Source organism: Balaenoptera acutorostrata, chromosome 1 (genome assembly GCF_949987535.1).
Source record: "Balaenoptera acutorostrata chromosome 1, mBalAcu1.1, whole genome shotgun sequence".
Classification (NCBI taxonomy): Eukaryota; Metazoa; Chordata; class Mammalia; order Artiodactyla; family Balaenopteridae; genus Balaenoptera; species Balaenoptera acutorostrata.
In genome coordinates this window covers 181,708,402-181,720,582 of record NC_080064.1, presented here as the reverse complement: position 1 = coordinate 181,720,582, position 12,181 = coordinate 181,708,402, and the positions used below count along the sequence as shown (strand labels likewise).

At 43.0% G+C, this 12,181-nt stretch overlaps 1 protein-coding gene and 1 non-coding gene across 4 annotated transcripts in view; one reads left to right on the top strand and one right to left on the bottom strand.

Annotated features, from left to right (window-relative positions):
* Positions 1-12,181, top strand: part of TGFB2 (transforming growth factor beta 2) — an 82,312-nt gene that overhangs the window by 23,513 nt on the left and 46,618 nt on the right. The gene's annotated exons all lie outside the window — the stretch shown is intronic.
* On the bottom strand, positions 7,524-7,632 carry LOC114236654 (U6 spliceosomal RNA). Its single transcript, XR_003622539.1, has one exon. It is a non-coding gene; the product is annotated as a U6 spliceosomal RNA (small nuclear RNA).

Sequence of the window (12,181 nt, the reverse complement as noted above, 5' to 3'; positions counted from 1 at the left end):
TGTTATTCTCAGTTTTACAGATAAGGAAACCGAGACTTACAGACATCATGTAATTTCCCCACAGTCACACAGCTAATAAGTGGCAGAGCCAGAACTTGAACTTGGTCTGTCTGGTTCCAAAGCTCCAACTAATCGCTCCCCTAAGACGATAAACTTAAGTATATACACAAGAATATTTGGGGCGAGGGGATGAAGTGTCAGAAAAGGAGAATTCACTGAGTGAGAATAATATGTTTTTGTATTTTAAAGAGATCATTCTTTTCTGAAAAAAGAAAAAAGATATGTTTGGATGCTTTCTTTTTTTCTTTTAAATCCAGTATTTCTCTCCTAAAAACCTATGGAAATTCAAAGCAGGCAGCAGAACCCAAGGGCTTGAACACAGGTGTTGGAATTAGGCAGTGGCTTCTGAGTTTAGCTCATCTTTATTCTCTGGGTTCCCTGTTTCAAGAACAGAAATGGTTGCTTCTTATATGAACGTGTATGAAATAGGGTGCATCCTTATGTGATTCTCTGGTCCACACTGGATAATCACTGGACCGTGCAGTGTAAAATCCTGGTGTTTTTCTTTTTCTTTCTCCCTAGATAGGAACAACTGTTTTTTGGTTGTTTTTTTTTTTTTGCCTAGTAAATCTGAGTTCTTGCTCAGACTACTGCATTAATCCTTTAATGCCTATTAAAAGATCAGAATAGTTCCAGGCCAAGGCCCTAGAAATTCCATCTCCAGTTCCAGGCCTTCGTATGTATCCCCATACGTATGAAGGAATGTTGCAGGTCAAGGCAGCCAATAAATATTTGTTAAATGTGGGAGTGAGTGAATTTTGCAAATATGGACCATAAGAGAAATAGCACCTTGCGTACTGCTAAGGACTTCTTGGGAAATGAGCGATGCCTTAGTCCACTGGTCTGCTCCCAGTTTCTCCATGGGCCACTTGGTCTGTTAGCCAGCTCCTAATTCCTACCTGGGGGAAGTTTTTGTACTCTAAGCAAAGCAATATCAATAGGATTAGAAACATCTTATTATCACCAACCTCTGTTTATATCTCTCAGCCTGGATGAAGGGATACTAACTTCTTCTTTACTGTCAGTAGCATTTTTCATGTTATAAGTTAGGAAAAATTCAGAGTCCCCGGGGGCACAGAAAGAACAGGAGTGAAGCTACTTGCCAGCCCATATGAAAGCCAAGCCTATATTTGATGCATTCTTGTTGTGGATGGTCCCGCGGGGACACCTGGATCAACCCTTGCTCCCTCTGTGAGTTCGAACTGCTGTCCCTGGAGTTATAGTGGGACAGCTGGGCCTGTGTTCTTGGGTCTTCAGCCGGACAGCACAAGTATTTTTAGGGTTCTTCTTGTTTCAATCCAATTTCTGCTTGAAACTTTAACACACGCAGGCTGCACTGAAACAACTTTTAAACTACTCTCTGGGTAGTGTAGGAGGGCTTGGATTAGTGCTACAGCCTTTAAGCACTTTTTTTTTTTTTTTTTTTTGCTAAATATCCAGCAGGCTGAACAGAGGAAATTTAAGTCTAACCCTGGGGGGACCCCTGTTTAGTCATCTGTCTAGACAGACGAGTTCATATAATGGGCCTCTCTGTTTCTTTTGCTTTGTTATAACAGACGGTGGTCCCTTCCTTTCAACTTTGTGAGGATGTCAACCTTTGGTTTTTTGATCCCAGCCTGCCACTGATAAGCCAAGAAAGTGACTCATACATGAGCCAAAGATGACTCTTGAGGGTGACACTTAGTCTGTGATATAATAGAAAGAAAATACAGGTTTTGCATAAAGGAGAATCCTGGGTAAAATGCTGACTGTGAAATATTGGGCAAGCCAGTTACCCTCTCTGAACCTCATTTTTCTTTTCTCTAAAATGAGAATTGATTTTTAAAAATACGCTTGTTAATGGTACTTTAAAAAAAAAAAAAGAAATTAACACATAAAAATGCCTTGCATGTGGTAGGGAATGAATATATTTTTTATTCATTCATTCATTCATTCACTTATTTCAAGGTGATCAGTGAAGACTTTTTCTTGCTTTTGTATTCTGAGAACTATAGGAAAACCAGAAATTCCAACCCATGTTTTTAATATCGAGTTATACATTGAGAAAAGCAAGTGATATATTTTTTTAAAGTCTAAGAAAAAATTTAAAGTGGTACCAATTTCTGTCAGAGGAAAATAATACTGAAGATATCAGTTAAACATTGGTAAAAGGAAATAAGGCAGAATGATATTCTTTGTCTTATCAGGAGGGCTCAAAACTTTCAGAACCTGCCTAAAAGAACTCTGTGTGTTAGTAACTATTTCTACAACTAAGTGGTACATCTCTCCCCCTTGTTATTTCACTTTAATCCCTTCCTGGATTGTCCCTGAAAACAATGATGTGGAAAATACTGTTTTATTCAATTTAATTCAGTAAATATTCACTGAGCATGTACTGCCTCAAGGGCTTGCTGCCTGAATCACACGGGTGGATAAAAATGAGGAGAGTAGGGGTGCATTCCCCCCAGAAGAGGCAGCACAGACAGCCGAGAGGAAGGCCCTGGGATCACATAAAGTAGGTGTAAGTGGAGGCACCCTATTTCTAGTTATGTAACATTGGACAGGGCACACGCCCTCTTTAAGCCTCAGTTTTTTAGCTTCCACCAAAATGGGACAGTCATGGTGCCTATGTGACAGATCGCATGCCCCTCAAAACTTGTAGTGTTACTTTTGTCATTCTTCTTCTTCTTTTTATTGTTATCCTTATATTATCCCTGCCCTCAAGCAGCTTATAGCCTATTTGTGAAGACAAATTGATACACCCACTGCCCTACACAAAGCAGAACCATTAAAAAGTTGCTGAATGATATTTACAAGCCAAGGCCAATGGTAACACAAAGACAAGGTGACTGGGTGACGAAGGCAGCTTTTTAAAACATCGATCCATATCATACATAGAATGATATGTGTCCCTGAGCAGTGAATAGCCAGAGCCTCGGTATGAAAAGGGAAATAGGAAAGTCAGCATCTCCTTCAGCTGTTAAAGGACAGAAGCAAGTGATGTCTGTGTTGATAGCAAAGCTTTTCACATTTCAGAGTACAGTTCTTGACGTTTTCATACATTGAAATTCCATTAGAGCCCAATGCTTTACGTGGCTTCGGATATGGTATGTCTGAGTCATGTCTCTTTCAATACAACTGCAATCAATAAAAAAGCCCAGTAAAATGTGGTTAACCACAAGGACATCCCTGCCGACCAACCCCACCCCCAATCAGCACTGTGATTCATTCAGTCTACTGCTCCCTCCCCCGCCCCCCATAGACTCTGTATTGAGAGAGGCTTACGCCTCTTCAAGTACAGAGAACAGAAAGGCCCACTCTTGTGCCGCTTGCCTGCCCCTCGTGTTGTCTAGCTTGCCCCACTCCTGACCCCCGGGGAGCCCCGTCCTGTCCTGTGCCTTGGGTGACTGTGGCCAGAGAGGAACTCTGCCCAGGGTCATGGGTACACAGAATGGATGTCTCCAGAGGATGTGGCCTGAGGTCCCAGAAGGCCTTACTGAGTAAGAAATCTTGTCCTTTCTCTTACTGATACAACTGGCCTCCTCCTGTATCCTCTGTAAAGTGAATCTTGAGGCCCACCCTGGCCGTCACCTCCTTCGTTTTAATTCCTTCTGTATCTTGTAGTGTTTTTTCCTTCTTGCTGTTACACACAAGGCGCCTGAGGCAGCAGCAAGGGTTGTGAATGCACAGGGAGGCCAGAGGGGAGGGGAGGAAAGGAGGGTGGGAGCCAGACAGGTGTGCAAAGGACAGAGACAGCTGTCGCCGGCTTGCTGTTTGGACTTGGCCGTTCGTTACCTGCTGGAGCAGTGCATTCCCAGGCCAGCGAAGCAAGAAGGGTGTCTGCCAGCAGACTCGAGCTGTCATCCCGGAAGTCCTTGACCTTCCATCACCCACGAGAGAAATCGGGCCTCCCGATCACCTTTAATTGTCCAAGCAAACCAAGAGAATGTGCTCTGTTTTCTTTATTCTTAGGAAAACGGTGCCCCTTTCTTTGTTCCCGCTCAAAGTCTGCTTTGATATTTTTTCTCGAAGTTGCCATTTGGGTGGAGGTTTTATTTAAAAGCTCTGAGGTTAGATATTTGGAGAGTAAGATGAAGCCAGTAGAAAACGGTGTCCTTTTGTGTTCTTAACCGAGGGAAGTTCAGTCCTGACCTCTGAATCAGTGAAGGCCAAAGTTTAAGTCACTGGCTGTGATATAATCTAATTTTACCACTTTCCACTACTTGCTTCTAGTTAATAGAGAGAAAGGTGGACCTAAATATGTGTAACTACACTTATTTTACTTACTGGGGGAACCAGTTACCCTTTGCTAAGGATCTGTATCTAGTTTCTTTTATTCACACTTGGTGTTTGGTCCATAACAACAATGACAACAACGACAAGAATAATATTTATAATAAAAACATTTATTACTTACACTGATGTAGTGCTTCCTCTACCCCAGGTAACCCTCCTAAGCATTTAAGGATATTGACTCCTTTGATCCTGGCAATAATGGATAGGCATTATTATTTTTTTCCATTTCCCATAGGAGGAAACCAAGGCACAGAGATAGATTAAATCACTCCCAAGATCAATAGCTAATAGGTGGAAGAGCCAAGGCACCCCACCTCCCATATTTGCCACTGTCATCATGACTCGCTCCCATGAATTGAAGTTTGAGCTGATCACGTGACACAGAAGCAGCAACGTGGTGTAATGGTTAAGGGCATAACTCCAGAATGCAAACTGCTTAGGCCCGTTTGTTTGGGGAAAGGCAGTGCACTCTGAAAGTAGAGTCCACCTGGCGTAAAATATAGAAACCATTTATGCATGAGAAACCTATGCGGTACGTATACACGCAGTGTTCCTTCGGGTCTAAACTGAAAAGAGCAGCCAACACGCCAGGTTCCCTTCAGGTGACTTTCTTAAACGAACCCCTTTGATGAGCAAACAGTACACACGTTTAGAGAGTTGGAGGATTTTTAATATCTTTATTTGAATTGCACAAAGCAGCCTAATGTAGCTTGGCCCTGGGCTGCAGCCTATATGTGTCTGGCTGCCAAGGAGCAACTGCGCTCCGCCTGGGATGCCGAGCATTCCAGACCTGTTACCTTGTACGTGTAATATTTACCAGATTTTCGCTTCATCTGGAGATGGAGAGCAGAGCTGCCCTGAGTAGGGGAGGCTGCGGCTGCTGGGAAGGGAGGTCCGTGTGCAGAAGCATCCCTGAATGACCAGGGAGCTGGGCAGATGAACAGAGGTCTGCCTTTTGCTGGCAACTGGGACTCTAGGAAAAAATAACAGAAGCTACGCCGTTGGGGTACCCATCAGACTCACAGCGCTGAGTGCTTTTGCTTTCACAGTCCTAGTTTATCCTCACATCTCTAGGCGATAGATGCTGTCTTGTCCCCCATTTTAGAGACGGGCAAAGTGCGGTTTCGAGAATTAACTGGATTGCCACATAGCTAGCTCTGTTCGAAGGTCTATCTTTACTATTACTTTAGTAAAGCTGGTTTAGAGCAAAGGGTGATGGTGGCCAGGTGGGGCTGAATCGTTCCCTGTAGCCTCTCTTGATTCTCATTTCCTCTGGCCTTCCCAACCTCCCTGCCAGGAAGGTGTTCCTCACATTTTACAGATGAGGAAACTGAGGCCTAGAAAGGTTAAGAGATGTGCCCAGGGCCAGCTTTTACGTGGCAAAGCCAAATCAGAATCTGGGTCTGCTGAGTCCCAAACCTTAAATCTCCTCGTGTTACAGCACGATGTCTTCTTCATCAGGCGCCAGTGCCAAGATTACAAACAAAACCCCATCCTGAAACTCTGGACAAGGACAGCTCTCTGTGGGGTTCCTAAATTTTGAGAAGGGCCTGGAGGCCGAGTTCCAGACAGTCTGTACTGAACCCTGCATGTCAATAAGCAGAGCTAGTAAATGACATATTGTTATTGTGTGTGTGTGTCCATGCACACACAGTGGGGCAGTCGTAGGCTGGAGCAGGTGAGAATTATTTTCAAGTCGAAGAGATCAGCGGTTGCCAGATCAGCACATGTGTAATGAACCATACTTCACTTTCATCATCACTTCATCTGACGAGTAAATAGTGACAGGATCCCCAAGGTCAGGAAAAGGAGATGGTGAAAACTGCCTCTAGTTCTTTCTGCCCTTCCCGGATGGGGGCTGCCACCGGGACCCTCAACACAGCTGTAATTTTGTTCTTTTTCTTTTTTTGGTGGGGCGTTCGTGTGAAAATGAAGCCAGAGCATTGGAAGCAGCCCCCTGGCCGCACCCGAAGGGCTCAGGGCTGTCTTCCAATGAGGCTGGAGATAGAAACGGAAGAGCCAGCTTGCCGGGGGCACCTTGCAAGAGCCCTTATTCGCTACTACTCCCTTTGCTTTGGGGGATGATGCTTTGGTTGAATCTCACCCCAAAAGCAGTATTTTTAGCCGAAGGTGGAAAATTATAAAAGCAAAGGTGTGAAATGAAGCTCTTTAGTGAGTGTTCTCAGTGGGAGAACAGTCAGCCCAGCATAGAGAAAGTTGCTCCAAGATCCGCGTCCAGACTCGGGGCCGGGCCCCTGATTCACCGAGGCGCCGGCTGTCGTGAAACCGCTGAAGGGACTAGTTTTAAGGCCTTGGTTTCACTTCTACATTGAAGTAGGTAGGCAGGTTCTTTTCTCTGCGGAAGTTCAGAGTTTTTCTCTGCTGGCTTCACAGTGCCACTGTGTCCTGTGTTGGACATTTGGTCACAGGAACTGAATCCAAAGGATGATTTTACATCATTTCAATTTCTTATTTGGGGGGGAGTATGAATACAACAGACCTTGGTTATGCTACTATTTTGTTGAGTGGGTTTTGTTCCATGAGTGGATTTGGTCTATATATTCCCTTTTCTGATTCGGTTTTGGTATCAAGGTTATACTGCCTGTGTAAGTGAGTTGGGGTATCTCCCCATTTCCTTCTCTGGGATAGTTTGCATAGATTGGAATGATATGTTTCCTAAAAGTCTAGTGAGATTCCTTTGTACAACTGCCTGGGACTAGTATTTCTTTTTTTTTTTTTTTTTTAAACATCTTTATTGGAGTATAATTGCTTTACAATGGTGTGTTAGTTTCTGCTTTATAACAAAGTGAATCAGTTATACATATACATATGTTCGCATATCTCTTCGCTCTTGCCTCTAGTATTTCTTTGTAGGACCTTACATAATGATATTATTTTTAAAATATTTATATGCATTTTCATCCTTCTAATTTCTTTCCCCCCCCCATTCCTTTTTTTTTTTAATTGAAGTATAGTTGATATACCACGTTGTGTTAGTCTCTGGTGTACAGCAAAGTGATTCAGTTATACATATATATTCGTTTTCATATTCTTTTCCATTATGGTTTATTATAGGATACTGAATTTAGTTCCCTGTGCTATACAGTAGGACCTTGTTGTTTATCCATTTCATGTATAATAGTTTGCGTCTACTAATCCCAAACTCCTAATCCAACCCTCTCCCACCCAAAAATACGGAACGCTTCACGAATTTGCATGTCATCCTTGCGCAGGGACCATGCTAGTCTTCTCTGTATCATATTCCAATTTTAGTATATGTGCTGCCGAAGCAAGCACTCCCCATTCTTTTTTTTTTTTTTAATTTTATTTATTTATTTATTTATTTATTTATTTTTTGGCTGTGTTGGGTCTTCGTTTCTGTGCGAGGGCTTTCTCTAGTTGCGGCAAGTGGGGGCCACTCTTCATCGCGGTGCGCGGGCCTCTCACTATCTCGGCCTCTCTTGTTGCGGAGCACAGGCTCCAGACGCGCAGGCTCAGTAGTTGTGGCTCACGGGCCTAATCGCTCCGCAGCACGTGGGATCTTCCCAGACCAGAGCTTGAACCCGCGTACCCTGCATTGGCAGGCAGATTCTCAGCCACTGCGCCACCAGGGAAGCCCCCCATTCTTAATGGAAGTACTGTTTACATACAGCAAAATGCACAGATCTTAAGTGTGCAACTTGATGAGTTTTGACAAAAATACACCTTCGACACAATCTTGAAGCAGAAGAGAGTGGAGTAACTTGCCTGCAGTGAAACAGCCAGTGTTTAGGCAAAGGAGTCAGGATTAAGAAAAGGAGGATGAAAGTTCCCAACTCCTGCTCCCAATATAATGCTAAGATCATCTTCAAATACCATCTCTAGTTTCCTCAGGAGCACAGGTCTTTAACGGGCTTTCCCTTACAAGCTCTGGTGGTATATGGAGCTATGATGTGCTCTTTCTCTCTTGATCCCTCATCTCAGTTTTTGCAAATAAATATTTATGGGGGCGAGGAGGTTGTCATATGACACAAGCCTACTGTAAATTGTTTTTAGAGTCTTCTTGGAAATAACTGGGGTTTTTTTTTGTTTTTTTTAACATCTTTATTGGAATATAATTGCTTTACAGTGGTGTGTTAGTTTCTGCTTTATAACAAAGTGAATCAGTTATACATACACATGTGTTCCCATATCTCTTCCCTCTTGCATCTCCCTCCCTCCCACCCTCCCTATCCCACCCCTCTAGGTCGTCACAAAGCACCGAGCTGATCTCTTTGTGCTATGCGGCTGCTTCCCACTAGCTAGCTATTTTATGTTTGGTAGTGTATATATGTCCATGCCACTCTGTCACTTCATCCCAGCTTACCCTTTCCCTTCCCCTAACTGGGTTTTTTAATCAAACACTACATGGTTAGGAAAAGTTTCAAGGAGAAATAAAATGCAAAAGGAAAGGCAATTCCCAATCAGGAGGAAAGAAAACTATGTGATAGAGCCTTAAACTTGGGGATTCTGCCCTGGGATATTACAGGAGAGCTGTGGAGCTGGATTTATGATCTAAACAGAGGGTTTAACGGGAAGCCTAGCAGCACAAATGCACCCACATTTAGACAGGATATCGAACTGCTGTTTTGTGGCTGTATAATCCTCCTAGGATTTGTAAGTGATCTTTTAGGAAAGTTGAAACTGCAAGGCGGGAAAGCATGTGCCTTTTTAAAAAAGCGTATCATCTATTGTAAATATGAATCTACATTAAGAAAAACACAAGAACATTTTGAAATGCAGTAACAGGATTGCTCTTTTGCCCTTTAGAGGTCCCTTTTCTGTTTGATGGGAAAGCAAGTGACATGGGGGTGGGGAGGTAGTCACAGGCTTTCAGTGTCACACATGCTCCTATTGGCTTTAGAGGAGGTAGGAATTCTTACTAAGAAGTGGCAGCCCTTGCATAAACAGTTTATCCCTTTAACCATGATGTCGGGTAGTTTTTTACCAAAGAATTTTAACACAGCTACCTGTCAGAAGATTCGCCAGATTTGGTGATATGTCCTATGAGTCAGGTTTCAAGGTTTCAAGGAGTTAGAAGTTGCAACAAGATTAACCACAAACTTCTGAAGAACTTTCCATGAAACACATTTTCAAGTAAGAAATGTTGCCTTTGGATTTCCCAACCTAAAAAGGTAGAGCGTAAACACACACTGACCAAAAAGTACCACATTCTGGAGCCTCCCAAGAATTGTGAAATGACACAAGAATGTCTTTCCTCCACCCTTTCCTTCATTTTGGCCTCACAGTTTGTCATGCATGGCGATTTTGTGGTGAGGTGACCGTTCTGTAGAGATGAGATATAGGGAAAGTTTATTTAAGGTTTATTTAAATAATAAAAAGTAATTCACAGGGTTTTTTTTCCCCCCTCCTCCTCCAGAACATCTTGATTCATTTTTAAAAAATGAAAAAAAAAAAAAGGAATTACGTAGCATACGTGCTTTGAATGCATTGGGTATGTGTCTTATTTTTAGTGACAGTGTATTGTCATTTATTATTTTATAGGGTTAGAAGTTATCATCTTTTTCACGTAGATAATTTAAATTGCTATGTATGTTGGAATAGAGTCAGGATAACTTGACATGGAAAAGACATTAGCAGGTGTGTGGTCTGTTTGCCAAGCTGAGGAAAGCAAGTATGTTAAATACTCTACTATGTGTTATAAACATGATTGTGTATAAATGGGTTAATCTTACCTTACGAAGTGAAGTACTAAAAGTAGTCCATTGTATTGATAAGTCACTTTCACTCTGGCGCCACCACTTACTGGCTAGGTGACCTTAGATAAATTATGTAATCCTCCTAAGCCTCAGTCTCCTCGTCTGCAAAATGGGAATGAAAAGAGTGTCTACCTTGTCGAGTCTTTGTGAGGCTTAAATGAGATAATGCAGGTAGGACTCTGAGTTGCTGCTGTTATCATTGGCCTATCACATATTGAGAGGCAGATTTCCCAGGCAGTGGATTTACCATGCATTTGCTTCACCTCATTCTTCCTTAAGCTCGGGGCCGTGGACAGTCCTTCACACGCCTAGGGTCTGGCCACAAAGGGACAGAAGGCAAAACTCAGATCTGTTGGTTGAAACTCAGCTTGGAGGATGACCTGTAGGGGGTTCAGGGAAGCCAGGGAAACAGATGAGGGTTGGCTACAGGTGCTTCGGAGGCTGCCCATGTGCATATCGAGGTCCCGGGCAGGTATGGCTCATAGGACTAATGACACCGTGATCTCACAGCCCCCCGAGAGTGGCTCAGATTCTGTGCACTGTAACCTGAGGGGACCCTTCCCAAGTCTGAGGCGATGTGATGAGTGGGAAGAACACCTGTTGGGAGTCAGGGTTTGGGTTTGATCATCCACTTACCAGTGTTTTCTTTTTTTTTTAATTTTTTTTTTTTAATTTTATTTATTTATTTATTTATTTTTGGCTGTGCTGGGTCTTCGTTTCTGTGCGAGGGCTTTCTCCAGTTGCGGCGAGCGGGGGCCACTCTTCATCGCGGTGCACGGGCCTCTCATTATCGCAGCCTCTCTTGTTGCGGAGCACAGGCTCCAGACGCGCAGGCTCAGTAGTTGTGGCGCACGGGCTTAGTTGCTCCGCGGCATGTGGGATCTTCCCAGACCAGGGCTCGAACCCGCGTCCCCTGCATTGGCAGGCAGATTCTCAACCACTGCGCCACCAGGGAAGCCCTTACCAGTGTTTTCTGATCACTAACTCTGAGCCTCAGTGTCCTTATCTGCAAAGTCGGAGATCAACCTCAAAAGTTGTCTCCGGGGGATTAGATGCGCTTGTGTCAGCAAATGCCTGTTGTCTTTGAGGGACCTCTGGGGAAGCGTGGCCAGTACATTCTTCTTCAGTGACAGTGTCAGAATGGCTGTCATCAAAAAGACAGCAAATGACAAGTGTCGACGAGGATGTGGAGAAAAGGGAACCCTCGTGCACTGGTGGTGGGAATGTAAATTGGTGCAGTCAGTATAGAAAACAGTATGGAGATTCCTCAAAAAATTAAAAATAAAACTACTATGTAATCCAGCAACTTCACTTCTGGGTATTTAGCTGAAGAAAACAAAGACATTAATTTGAAAAAATATATGCACCCCTATGTTTATTGCAGCATTATTCACCATAGCCAAGAGAAGGAGGCAACCTAGTTGTTTATTGACAGACGAACAGAAAAAGATGATATGGCATATACGCAATGGGATGTTACTCAGCCACCAAAAGAATGAAATCCTGCCATTTGTGACGACATGGATGGACCTAGAGCGTATTATGCTAAGTGAAATAAGTCAGACAGACAAAGACAAATACCATATGATTTCACTAAAAAACAAAACAAATGAGCAAACAACAAAACAGAAACTGACTCATAGATTCAGAGAACAAACAGGTGGTTGCCAGGGGGGAGAAGGGTGGGGAGATGAGTGAAATAGGTGAGGAAGACCAAGAGGTACAGACTACCAGTTATAAAATAAATAAGTCATGGGATATAATTTACAGCGTAGGGAATATTGTCAATTATATTACAACTTTGTGTGGTGACAGGTGGTAATGAGACTTACCATGGTGATTATTTTGCAGTGTATAAAAATGTTGAATCTCTATGTTGTACACCTGCAACTAATATAAAATTGTAGGTCAATTATACTTCAATTTTAAAAGATATTAAAAAAGAGTAAGTGTAAATACAGTCATGCCACCTTGCACTTATGAATCACTTTGCATTTAACAAAGCCCGTTCACATACATCATCATATTTGAGCCTGACCAGAGCCCTGTAAAGTGGTCACCAGCTCCCAAGGCACAGAGAGGTTCAAGATAACACAGCTTCAGAGGTA